The sequence below is a fragment of the Portunus trituberculatus genome, chromosome 10, assembly GCF_017591435.1.
Source record: "Portunus trituberculatus isolate SZX2019 chromosome 10, ASM1759143v1, whole genome shotgun sequence".
Classification (NCBI taxonomy): Eukaryota; Metazoa; Arthropoda; class Malacostraca; order Decapoda; family Portunidae; genus Portunus; species Portunus trituberculatus.
The window spans coordinates 1,066,583-1,079,715 of record NC_059264.1 but is presented as its reverse complement, the minus strand read 5'-3'; the positions used below and the strand labels follow the sequence as shown (position 1 = coordinate 1,079,715).

Here is a 13,133-nt window from a genome sequence, read left to right as displayed (position 1 = left end):
AAAGGGAAAAATGAAATGATAGGAATGCAAAATATGAGCAAGACATTTAATTGAAAAAAAAAAAAGTATATGTGGACCTGAAGACTTGATGAATGAAAAGAAGAAAAAAAAAAAAACATGAAACAGGTGAGGAAAAGAGAAAAATGAATAAACGCAGGAAAATATAGACGGAAAAGAACAAAAATCAAGATAAAAAAGACAAATTGAAATGCAGGAAAGATTAAAAAAAAACACAGACAAACACACAAACAGACAGAAAGATACACAAACAGACACACAGAAAAACACACAGAGAGAGAAACAGAGGGAGACAAAGAGACAGAAAGACAGAGGCAGACAGACAGACAGACAGACAGACAGACAGACAGACACACAGACAGACAAGGACAGAGAGACAAACAAAGACAGACAAACACATGCAGACAGACACACAAACACACACACAGACAGACAGACAGAAACCATCAAATCAACACACGACAAACTTTAAAAGAAAAAATAATAAAACAACAAAATAAAAAAATAAAAAAAAGAAGAGAGGAAGAGAAAATAACACACTAAACAAATTTACGTCAAAAAAATATCAAAATAAATAAACAAAACAAACAAAACAATCAATTCTAACAATATCAACAAAAAAAGTAACAAAAGAATGAACAATTTGGACAAATTAAATAAAATCATTGGATATAATAACCACTGGGGGGGAGGAGGAGGAGGAGGAGGAGGAGGAGGAGGAGGAGGAGGAGGAGGAGGAGGAGGAGGAGGAGGAGGAGGAGGAGGAGGACGAGGAGGAGGAGGAGGAGAAGGAGGAGGAAGAAAAGGACAAAGAGAAGGACACACACACACACACACACACACACACACACACACACACACACACACACACACACACTCACTCTCTCTCTCTCTCTCTCTCTCTCTCTCTCTCTCTCTCTCTCTCTCTCTCTCTCTGTCAATCCCACGCCGCTTTCCACTTGAACTGACGAACACAAGGGGAAGGAAAGAGAGATGAGGGGAAAGAGGGAAGAGAGGGAGAGGGGAAAGAGGGGGAAAGAGGGGAAGAATTACCACATACAATAGTACCTGTTTCCCCTCACAGGAACTTAAAGGAAAACGAGGGAAAAGGAAGGAAAAGACGAGAAAGGAGAAGATGGAGGAGAAAAGAGGGGAAGAAAGAGGGAGCACGGATCTTTCCCCTCAGCATTCAAGGGGAGGGTATTGTGATCTTGGACGAGGGGAAATTGAGAGGGGAAGGAGGGAGGGTGAGGGGAGAAAGGATATGTACTGTGAAGCGTAGCGAATGAATGGCATGGAAACTCACTTAAAAATATTTGTATGGATGATTCCAGGAGAGAGAGAGAGAGAGAGAGAGAGAGAGAGAATAAATACGAATAAGAGTAAATGGATAAACGGAATGAAGGATGGATAAATGGATGAATTAATGAGAAAATAGAAAATAAAGAAAATCTCGTAATAATATACTAAAATAAAATAAAAAATGGGAATAATGAAATAAAAAGGCAAAAAGTTTACAAGAGGTGTAATTATATGCAATAAATTTAACCCTTTCAGCACCAGGAGGCGTTTCCATATTCATTCTGATTACTATTTGATCATTTTATACAGCTTCAGAAACTTATGTGGGGGGATTAAAATAGTGAAGACTGTGGCCCATTAATCTTCTGACCTCCATAGACCCTTCCTAATGTCAATAAAATGATCTAATCGTATACAAATCCCAGTATTGAAGGGGTGATCTGACATAGCTTCAGAAATTTATGTATTTATGTATTGAAGACTCATGCCATTAATCTTCTGACCTCCATTGACCTTTGCTGTCAATAAAAATCACCTAATCGCACACAAAGCTCATGGTAAAAAAGCGTCCCAGTACTGAAGGAATTAATAATGAATGGTACATGGCCCACTAATTAGCGTGGTATAAAGTCGTAAATGTTGGGAAAAAATTGTAGCTAAAAAAGTTAGGACGAAAAATACAAAACCTGGTGAAAAAAAAAAAGGAAAAGTTAACAGCAAATATGTCACAAACACGTGAAACAACAAAACAAAAAGAAAAATAGGACTGATAGGTACACGGGTAGATAGATTTACAGATAGACAGACAGACAGACAGACAGACAGACAGACAGACAGACAGATAGATAGACAAATACATAGATAGATGGACAGATATACAGATATACAGATAGACGGACAGACAGACAGACAAATAGATAAATGGATAAACAGATAGATAAACAGACAAAAATGAAGATAGATTGATACAGATAAGAAATTTAAATGAAATAGACAGATAGATCATAGATAGATAACAGAGATAGATAGACAGATAGATAGATAGACAGATAGACAGATGAACAGACAGAAAGATGAAGATAGACAGATAGATTGATACATTTAAGAAATTCAAATAAAATAGATAGATAGATAGATGAATAAAAAGAGAAGACAGATAGATACAGAAATACAAAATGCATACTAAATAGTCAAACAGACAGACAATAATCAAAAGGCCACAAATTAATGAAAAAATGAGAAAATATATTAAAAAGAGACTTAAACACTTGAGAGAGAGAGAGAGAGAGAGAGAGAGAGAGAGAGAGAGAGAGAGAGAGAGAGAGAGAGAGAGAGAGGAGAATTAAAAGGAGTTTAGGTGACAGGAAAGAGGCAAAGGGGATTTAATTTAGAACAAAGGGATTAGGAGGATTGCAAGCATTGGTGAGGGCTGAAAGTGACCGAGTTGCCATGTATTAAAGGATTAAACCCAACAAATGTGATCTTTTTTTTTTTTTTTTTTTGTCCTTGAAAATGAAATGAAATGTGAAGTTTTTTTTATCCAGATTAAATCAAACGAGGAGTTTTCTGTTCTGGATGGAAGAAAATGCGTAGTTTTGTTGTTGTTGTTGTTGTTGTTGTTGTTGTTGTTGTTGTTGTTGTTGTTGTTGTTGTTGTTGTTCCTGATTGAATTAAAAGGTTTTCTGTTTTAAATTAAATGACAAGTTTTTTTTTATTTCCCAGATTGAATTAAATGAGTTTTTGTTTGTTTTTTTTTGTTTATGTATGACGGGAGGATTGGCCAAGGGCAACAAAAATATGAGGAAAAAAAAGACCCACTCAGTCGCCAGTCCCCTTACAGAGCCGATAGTTAGCCAAAGGACAGCCACAAATGTCTTCAAACCTCCCTCTCGAATGAAGTTGAGTCGCAGGAAGTTGGACATTTTCTGAATTAAACGTGTAGCTTTTTTATTTGCCATTACAGGAAACTGGGCGGTTTTTGATTATTAACTTTTTATTTCATTTTATTTATTTATTCTTTATTTATTTTTTTTTAGCATATCCGCTTCAGTACCGGAACGCATTTTTACCTTGATTTTTGGGTATGACCAGACGATTTCATTTGCAATCGGAAGGGTCTATGGAGGTCAGAAGATTAATAGCCACAGTGTTTACTATTCTAATCCCAGCATTATTTTCTGAAACTGTGTAAGATCATCCCTTCAGTACTGGGACACATTTTCATTTTCATTAGACCGCTTTTTTTTCTTTTGTTATGCCATATAGCGCCTATACGCATGCTTGAGTATATGTGGGAAGCGTTGTTCAGCTTCCACCCATTAGTGGCGCAGGCAATTTTATTTATAGTGGTGCCCATATTAGGACCCATATCACCACCCAAGCTTCAAAGTGCTATATAGTGGGATTCGAACCTACGTGTGGACATTTATACTATTTCTACCCTGTGGGCTTTTCACGAGAATTTCTGGGCTAAAGGGGATACTTTTTGTGGTACCTCCTATCTCAAAGCCCACCCGCTAGGAAACCGTTGCCCAGAGTGAGAAAGCTTAACCTACACTCGGACCGTGGACAAGATTCGAACCCGTGCGCTTGGAGACCCCTCGGACCCCAAAGCACGCATGGTTCCACTGTACCACGCTCACCACCTTATCCACTACACCACCGCCTCTCTGTGGAGCTCAAAATATTAGTGGCCAGTCTTTGCTATTCTAATCCTCCACATGTGTTTCTGAAGCGGTATGAAGTCGCCAAATAGGAACCAGGATGAGTATGAAAGCGCGTCCTGCTACTGGAGATTAAAATAAAGGAAAAAATGTGCTTTTCTCTTGTAAATTCCAGAGCATGTGGAGCCAGTTTTTTTATTTTTTTTTTTTTAGTTACAAAATATTCACTCCTAAAATGTTTGGCTTCCTTTTCTTTTCGTTTCATTCAGCTGCTACCTTCATCCACCACCACCACCACTACCACTTCGCTTTCTTTTCTATTCTTTCTTTCTTTTAATCACCCATCATCGTCATCATCAACCACCACCACCACCACCACCACCACCACCACAATCACAACCATAACCTTTAAAACATCACGGCAATTTTTCTTTCATCTTTATTTTATGTTTTTACTCAATTTTTTCAACTTTGCCCTTTAATTCCCCACCACCACCACCACCACCACCACCACCACCACCACCACCACCACCACCACCACCACCACCACCACCAGAGTCTTGAGCAACAAACGTAGAATCAAGGAAGAGTTTTGAGTTATAAATGCAAAAAAGACGAGAGTTGTGAAGGATTGAATGGATAAGAGAGAGAGAGAGAGAGAGAGAGAGAGAGAGAGAGAGAGAGAGAGAGAGAGAGAGAGAGAGAGAGAGAGAGAGAGAGAGAGAGAGAGAGAGAGAGAGAGAGAACGAAGTTGAAAGAATAATAAAAAATAAAAGAAAAACTAATAAAACAAGAAAAATAAAATAGAGACAAGAAAAAGAAATATTACAACTATCAAAATAGAAAAATAGAAAAAAGACGAAAATAAAAAAACAAGAAAAGAAGAATAGAGGAAATAGAGAAAGAGAGAGAAAGAGAGAAAGAGAAAGAGAGAAAGAGCAAAGGCGACGCAATGAAGAAGGAAATAAAGAAAAATGCAAAAGAGGAAATAAGAGGAAGGGAAAGAGGATTTATCAGTGGAAAGAAGCGTTGTGGGGAGGGGGAGGGGAGGGGGAATAAGAAGATAAGTTAGGAGGAAACTGAAGGAAAAAAAAGAAAAAGAAGAAAAAATGAAGACAGGAAATGGAAGTAACAGAATAAGATGAGGAGAGAGAGAGAAAGACGAAATTATGAAAGAAAGAGAAGAAGAGAGAGAGAATAATCAAGAAAATATGAGATAAAAGATACGAAAGAATAACGAAAGTAAAGAATATTGAAATAAGGAAGAAGAAACGAGGAGATTGATAAAAGGAGAGAAAAATGATGGTGAGATTGATGAAGATGATGAAAGAAAAGATCACACGAAGGAAAAGAGAATAATGGAGGAAAAGTGAAGAAAATGATAATACGAAGGAAGAAAATGATAACAGGAGAAAGAAAATGATAATGATACAAATGAATAATAGGAGAAAAATAAATTATGATAAAAAATAATGGGAGAGAAAATAATAAATAATAATAATAATGAAAGAAAAGATGACAAAAAGGAAAAGAAAGAAGGTGAGAGAAAATGAAAGAAGAAGGAAACAGAAAAGGAAGGAAAATAATGAGAGGAAAATTCAAGATAGGAAAAACGAGAAAATAAATGAAAAGAGGAAGAAAGAAGAAAACAAGTGGGAAGAGAAGAGAGAAGAAAAAGAAGAAGAAGAAGAAGAAGAAGAAGAAGACGAAGAGATGAGACGAAAAAGAGAAAAAGTAAAAAAAATATATGGAAAAAGAAAAACACAGACAAAGAAGAGGAAATGAACAGAAAGAACAAAAAAAAAAAAGAGGCGAGACGAAAAAAGAAGAGGAAAAAGGAGCAAAAAAAATAGAAAATAGGAAAAAAGAAAAAGCCAGAGAGAGATAAAGAAGTAAAGACGAATAGTAAGAACGAGAAAAAAAAGAGATGAGACGAAAAAAAAAACAAGAAAAAGAAAGAGGAATAAAGAAAAAAGACGTAGATAAATATACAAAAAAAAATAAAAAGACGAAAAAAAAAGTGAAAACGAAGAGAGAGATAAAGAAAGAGAGGTGGAAAGAAGAATGACATCTTGGTAAAAGGGTTCTCAAGAGCAGGAAGGAAGGAAGGAAGGAGGGAAGGAAGGAGGGAAGGAAGGAGGGAAGGAAGGAGGGAAGGAAGGAGGGAAGGAACGCCGGGAGGAGACAGAGGGAAGGGGACAGAAGGGGGGGGAATGGGAGGGAAGAGATACCACAAGACTCAGAAATAGATCAAGGCTTTACACATTTTTTTGAGAATGAGAAGGTGGAATGTGTTTATTTATGTAGAGGTGAGTAAACTGTTTGTGTGTGTGTGTGTGTGTGTGTGTGTGTGTGTGTGTGTGTGTGTGTGTGTGTGTGTGTGTGTGTGTGTGTGTGTGTGTGTGTGTGTGTGTGTGTGTGTGAAAAATGGTTAATGCACAGAAGCCTTTGAGTCTATCCTTAATAGGAAGATAATGAGGCATCTATCAGCTCACAACCTTCTCTCTGATTGCCAGTATGGTTTCCGTAAAGGCAGATCTACTGGTGATCTTCTTACTTTCCTAACTGAATCTTGGTCATCCTCTTTAGGGACTTCGGTGAAACCTTTGCTGTCGGCCTTGACATATCGAAAGCCTTCGATAGAGTCTGGCACAAATCTTTAATTTCTAAACTACCCTCCTACGGATTCTATCCTTCTCTGTACCTTCATCTCCAGTTTCCTTTCCGATCGTTCTATTGCTGCTGTAGTAGACGGTCACTGTTCTTCCCTAAAACTATCAACAGTGGTGTTCCACAGGGTTCTGTCCTATCACCCACTCTCTTTCTATTATTCATCAATGATCTCCTAAATCTGACTCAATGCCCTATCCACTCCTATGCTGATGATACCACCCTGCATTATTCAACAGCGTTCAACAGACGCCCAACCCAACAACAATTAAATGACTCAAGGCGAGATGCTATAGGACGCCTAACTTCTGATCTTTCACTTGTTTCTGATTGGGGCAGAGAAAACCTGGTTTTGTTCAATGCCTCAAAACTCAATTTCTACAACTATCTACTCGACATAACCTTCCAGACAACTATCCTCTCTTCTTCAATAACACTCAACTTCCCTCTCCTCTACATTAAACACACTCGGTCTATCCTTCACTAAAAATCTAAACTGGAAATTTCACATCTCTACTCTTGCTAAATCAGCTTCCAAGAAGTTAGGTGTCCTATGGCGTCTTCGTCCATTTTTCTCTCCTCCCAGCTGCTTGCTCTGTACAAGGGCCTTATCCGCCCGTGTATGGAGTATGGCTCTCATGTCTGGGGATCCACACACAGCTTTACTAAACAAGGTGGAATCTAAAGCTTTTCGTCTTATCAACTCTTCTCCTCTAACTGACTGTCTTGATTCTTTAAGTCACCGCCGCAATGTTGCATCTTTATCTGTCTTCTACCGCTGTTTTCATGCTGTCTGCTCTTCTGAACTTGCTAACTGCATGCCTTCCCCTCCTGCGGCCTCGCTGCACAAGACTCTCTACTTCTTCTCATCCCTATTCTGTCCATCTTCCTAATGCAAGAGTTAACCAGTATCTTCACTCCTTCATTCCCTACACTGGTAAACTCTGGAACTCTCTACCTGTGTCTGTATTTCCACCTGCCTATGACTTAAACTCTTTCAAAAGAGGAGTGTCAAGACACCTCTTACGTTAACTGGACCCTCCTTTTAGATTTTTTTGTTTTTTCTCTTTCTACTTTCCTCTTAACAGGGCCTGGCAACCAGCGGGATTTTTTTTTTCCAACACTTTGTTTGCCCTTGGCCAGTGCCCTTGTAATGTAAAAAAAAAAAAAAAAAAAAAAAAAAAAAAAAAAAAATCTTCCCTCTCTCTCTCTCTCTCTCTCTCTCTCTCTCTCTCTCTCTCTCTCTCTCTCGTTAGCCAAGTCACACTGCCCTAACTGCCTCATAAGGGATGCAGTTAATCACTCAGACAGTCTATTACATCACGTTCATCACCATCATCACCACCACCACCACCACCACCACCACCACCACCACCACCACCACCACCACCACTAAAATTAGTCACTTACTGTAGATTATTAGATCATGAAATTGATTAGAGAACTTTCATTCAGTTCATTTATTCTCTCTCTCTCTCTCTCTCTCTCTCTCTCTCTCTCTCTCTCTCTCTCTCTCTCTCTCATACAATCAAAACTTTTTCTTCATTTTTTCCTATTTTCTCTTATTTTTCCCCACAAATTCAACCATATATTTTTTTTTTCTAATTCCGTTTTTTTTCCTTCATTTTTTTCTCTCGTATTAAAAAAAGGGGAAAAAAGGGAAAAGAAAACGGGAGTGACGGGGTACACTGCTATAATTTCCATACGTTATCATTATTTCGCTTCGTATATGTAGTGAATATGGTAACTCTCTCTCTCTCTCTCTCTCTCTCTCTCTCTGAACAATAGCCCTAAATAAGCAAGTAACGTACACTTTGGGCATTTAGTGGTTCCTCGTCTGAATAATCTGATGAGGAACGAAGCATTTTGAAACAGTTGTGGTTAGAAAAATTCGTGGCAGAAAGGTTCGCTCGTTCCCTTTCGTGTTCGTTCAGGTGTGATAAGATTTTTTTCTTTTTTTTTTTGGGGGGGGATTAGTGCAAGTTGAGCGTTGAGTTGGAGTATTACATGTTTTTTTTCTTTCTTTTCATTTCTCTCTCTCTCTCTCTCTCTCTCTCTCTCTCTCTCTCTCTCTCTCTCTCTCTCTCTCTCTCTCTCTCTCTTTCAATTTTTTCTGTGTTTTTTATTTATTTTTTTTCATTATTTATTTTTGTGCTTTTGATATTTTTTCTCACTTTTTTCTTGCATTTTCATTGATTTTTTTCTTTTTCTTCTTTTATTTCGTGTTTTTTATATTTCTTATCTATTTATATTTTCATTATTCACCTTTTTTTTTTTTCAAGTTTTTTCCCTGGAATTTGTGCATCCTTTTGTTTTATTTCATTATTTCTTTCTCTTTTCACTTTATTTCCAGTTAAAACACACACACACACACACACACACACACACACACACACACACACACACACACACACACACACACAAATAAATAAATAAATAAATAAAAGACAGCTTAGGAATGAAAGAATAAGTAGATGCAAAGATAAAGGGAAACAAAATAAAAGTAAAAAGACAAATAGGTAATAAATGTGACCAGTGAGTGTAATTAATGATGATGATGATGATGATGATGATGATGATGATGATGATCGTGATGATGGTGATGGTGAGAGTAATAAGTGTTAGGTGTCCTCTCTCTCTCTCTCTCTCTCTCTCTCTCTCTCTCTCTCTCTCTCTCTCTCTCTCTCTCTCTCTCTCTCTTTTCTGCCCTCATCTAATACACACCTTTAATCTCTTCCTCTTCCTCTTCCTCCTCCTCCTCCTCCTCCTCCTCCTCCTCCTCCTCCTCCTCCTCCTCTCTTTACTTTTCCTCCTCTCCTCTCTCCCCTAAAGTCAGGCTATCAAATATAGTGAGAGAGAGAGAGAGAGAGAGAGAGAGAGAGAGAGAGAGAGAGAGAGAGAGAGAGAGAGAGAGAGAGAGAGAGAGAGAGAGAGAGAGAGAGAGAGAGAGAGAGAGAGAGAGAGAGAGAGAGAGAGAGAGAGAGAGAGAGAGAGAGAGTGCGTAACTATTCTACTTTCGGTTATGAAGGATACACAGAAGGAGGAGGAGGAGGAGGAGGAGGAGGAGGAGGAGGAGGAGGAGGAGGAGGAGGAGGAGGAGGAGGAGGAGGAAAAAATAAGGATGGAAATAGGAAAAATTAAGAGGAATTTTCTACTTCCCCGATTAACGATAATGGTGGTGGTGGTGGTGGTGGTGGTGGTGGTGGTGGTGGTGGTGGTGGTGGTGGTGGTGGTGGTGGTGGTGGTGGTGGTGGTGGTGGTGGTGGTGGTGGCGATGATAATGATGATGATGATGATGATGATAGCAATATTAATGATAACGAAGATGGAAGGAAGGAAGGAAGGAAGGAAGGAAGGAAGGAAGGACGATACAGAAAGAAGGAAATGAAAATACGAAGGACGAGAAGAAGGAAAAGAAAAGAAAAGACAAGAGAAAAAAAGAAAAAGCGAAATATAAAAGGAGAGACGAAAAAAAAAAAATTAAAAGACGAAAAAGGGACGTTAAAAAAAGGGGAAAAACGGAAGAAGGGAAGAAGGCAACGGATGTGAAGCGAAGGGAAATGTAAATAAAAACACACAAACACACACACAAAGAGGATGCATAGACTAAACAAACAAGATAATGATGTTGATGATGATGATAGACAGATAAGCAGAGAGAGAGAGAGAGAGAGAGAGAGAGAGAGAGAGAGAGAGAGAGAGAGAGAGAGAGAGAGAGAGAGAGAAATGGGGTAATGGAGAGAGAGGAAGGAAAGGGAGAGAGAAAGAGAGAGAGAGAAATATAGGGTAAAGGAAAGAAAGGAAGAAAACCGAGAGAAAGAGAGAAAGGAGTAAAGAAGAATAGGAAGAAGAGAGAGAAATGCAAATTATGTAAGTCAATTGGCCAAGAAGAGAGGAAATAGAGATTGTAGGCAGAGTAACGTAGGATGAGGCAAGGCAAGGCAAGGTGGGTAGGGTAGGTTCGAGTAGGGCAAAGTAGGGCAAGATTGGGTATGATTAGACCATTTTGTTTACATCAGGAAGGGCCTATGGAGGTCAGAAGGTTAATGGCCACAGTCTTCTCTATTTCAATCCACCACATATGTTTCTGAAGCTGTATAAAATCACCAAACAGTAACCAGAATTTAAATGAAAACGTGACATGATACTGAAGAGATTGACATGAAACACCAACCAACTAACTTAAGGGAATGCTGGGAAATGCTACATACATGGCAGTAAACTATCAGTGTTACCAGCACGGGGTGAACAGTACTGAGGAGATATGTTTTGACTAATGATTTTTTTTTTTTTTTTATAGAGTAGGGGAAGCTGGCCAAGGAAAACAAATAAACAAAAAGAAAAGGCCCACTTGATTGCCAGTTCCCTAAAAGATTAAGAGAGTTAGCCAATATGACAGTCTTGAAACCTCGCTCATAGAAATAGTCAAATCGTAGGAAGATGGAAATATAGGAACAAGGAGTGTGTATGTGCGTGTGTGTGTGTGTGTGTGTGTGTGTGTGTGTGTGTGTGTGTGTGTGTGTGTGTGTGTGTGTGTGTGTGTGTGTGTGTGTGTGTGTGTGTGTGTGTGTGTGTGTGTGTCCATCAACCTGACTCTGAAGTGTGTTAACGTGTTTTTAGCATGGAATGAAAACTACTGAATTTGTACCAACCTTCCACACTTAAATTTTTCCTCAGTTTTTCTTAGTTCTTTTGTACATAGGCGTGGCATCCTCATTGTTGTTGTTTTGGCGAATGAACACAATAAAGGATGACACAGCACTGCAGTTCACTTTATTTCATCCTTGTAGTGACGCGATGTTGGCCACAATAAGTGCTGGGTTGCCTCCACCTCACCACAAGGCTGCTGGGGCGGAGGGGGTTAAGAAACGTGGGGTTAGATTATAGGAGGGAGAAAATATACAGTGCAGGCTGAGTAGGTTAGGTTAGTTGTAGGTTAGGTTAGGTTCAGTACTGGGACGCGTTTCCGTATTCATTCTGGTCACTATTTGGTGATTTTATAAAGCTTCAGAAACTTATGTGGAGATTAACATAGTGAAGACTGCTGCCATTAATCTTGTGACCTCCGTAATCTTTCGCTAATGTCAATAAAATAATCTAATCGTACACAAAACTCAAGGTAAAACTGCGTCCCGGTACTGAATGGGTTAAGCTACTTGGATAGACACACGAGAGTACAGGCTGGGTAGGTTAGGTAAGGATAGGTTAGGTTAGGTGAGTTGGGTAGGCAGAGCAGGCTAACACAGGCTAATATTGGTGTTACAGACGGTAAAGATGATGGCAGCCTGCGTGATAGCCTACACACTGGCTTGGCTGCCCCTCAACCTGTACATCGTGGCCGCTGACATGCCCGGCGGCCTGCTTGATCTGCTACCGGAGGGCGCTCACATCCTGCTGTTCTTCATCGTGCACAGCCTCGCCATGTCCCACACTTGCTACAACCCCGTCATATATTTCTGGATGAACGGGCAATTCCGCCACGCCTACTACCGCGTGCTGCCCTGCCTGCACCGCCTGCCCTTCACTACAGGCCTCTCAGAAGGTCTCTCCAGTCGACAGGTCACCAGTAAATGCGAGGCTCAAGTGTGTGACGTGAGGGAGGCACCAGGTGGAAATGACAGCTCAACAATTAACCTGCATGTGCTTGTGTCACGTGACGGGTCCACAGCTCACTACCACCACCACCACCATGACAGCCACTCCCTCAACAAAGCTATTGACGGAGACACTGTTGCAAGCCGCCATCTCGAGCTCCTGTATGTAGAATCTTTTCCTCAGCACGCCTGTCTTGTTCTATGCACGGAGGACACACGCCTGCAGTTCTCCCTTCAGATCGCATCGAAGCACGCACGTTATTTTACTTCCAGCCAGCGTCTCTTTGTGTGTGTGTGTGTGTGTGTGTGTGTGTGTGTGTGTGTGTGTGTGTGTGTGTGTGTGTGTGTGTGTGTGTGTGTGTGTGTGTGTGTATTCTCTTCTCTCAGCGCCTGGAAGAAGTTACCATGGTTTTTAAGACGTTTTCAGTTTGGTTTTGTATGGGTTTCAAAAGGAGCTATTGTGGTTTTCTAGGTGTTTCTAAATGGAGCTTTCTAGTGTTTTCCAGGTTCTCAAGAGTTTTCATAGGCAGTTTCTTTGATTTTCTACGGTTTTCGAGGGTTTCCAAACAGTTACTGGGGTCTTTTTGAGTGTTTTCCAGGTTTTTAAGGGTTCCAAAGAGAGCTGGTGTGATTTTCTACGGGTTTTCCAGGTTTTTATGAATTTCCAAAGAGCTACTGTGGTTTTCAAGTTTAAGGTAATTTCACAGACTGCTTGTTGAGGTTTACAAAGGGTTCAGAGACTTTAAAGGGATATAAAACGTTTACAATCCAGTTCTAAAGGTGTTTTCAAAGAAGTTTACAATGGTGTTCTTTTGTGGCTCCAGTTAGCAAGAGTAGCCCATCGTTTCAAGTACACACACCTTCACTTAGTAAGGGTGCCGTGACA

General features: G+C 39.7%; 1 protein-coding gene across 4 annotated transcripts in view; it reads left to right on the top strand.

Moving 5' to 3' along the window:
• Positions 1–13,133, top strand: part of LOC123501877 (RYamide receptor-like) — a 111,963-nt gene that overhangs the window by 64,710 nt on the left and 34,120 nt on the right. The window contains exon 3 of one of the 4 annotated variants that reach the window (XR_006673724.1): positions 11,919–12,409. The exons of the other annotated variants lie outside the window; for them this stretch is intronic. The gene's annotated coding sequence lies outside the window, so the exon portion shown is untranslated. The remainder of the gene's footprint in view (positions 1–11,918; positions 12,410–13,133) is intronic. 4 annotated transcript variants of the gene reach the window in all.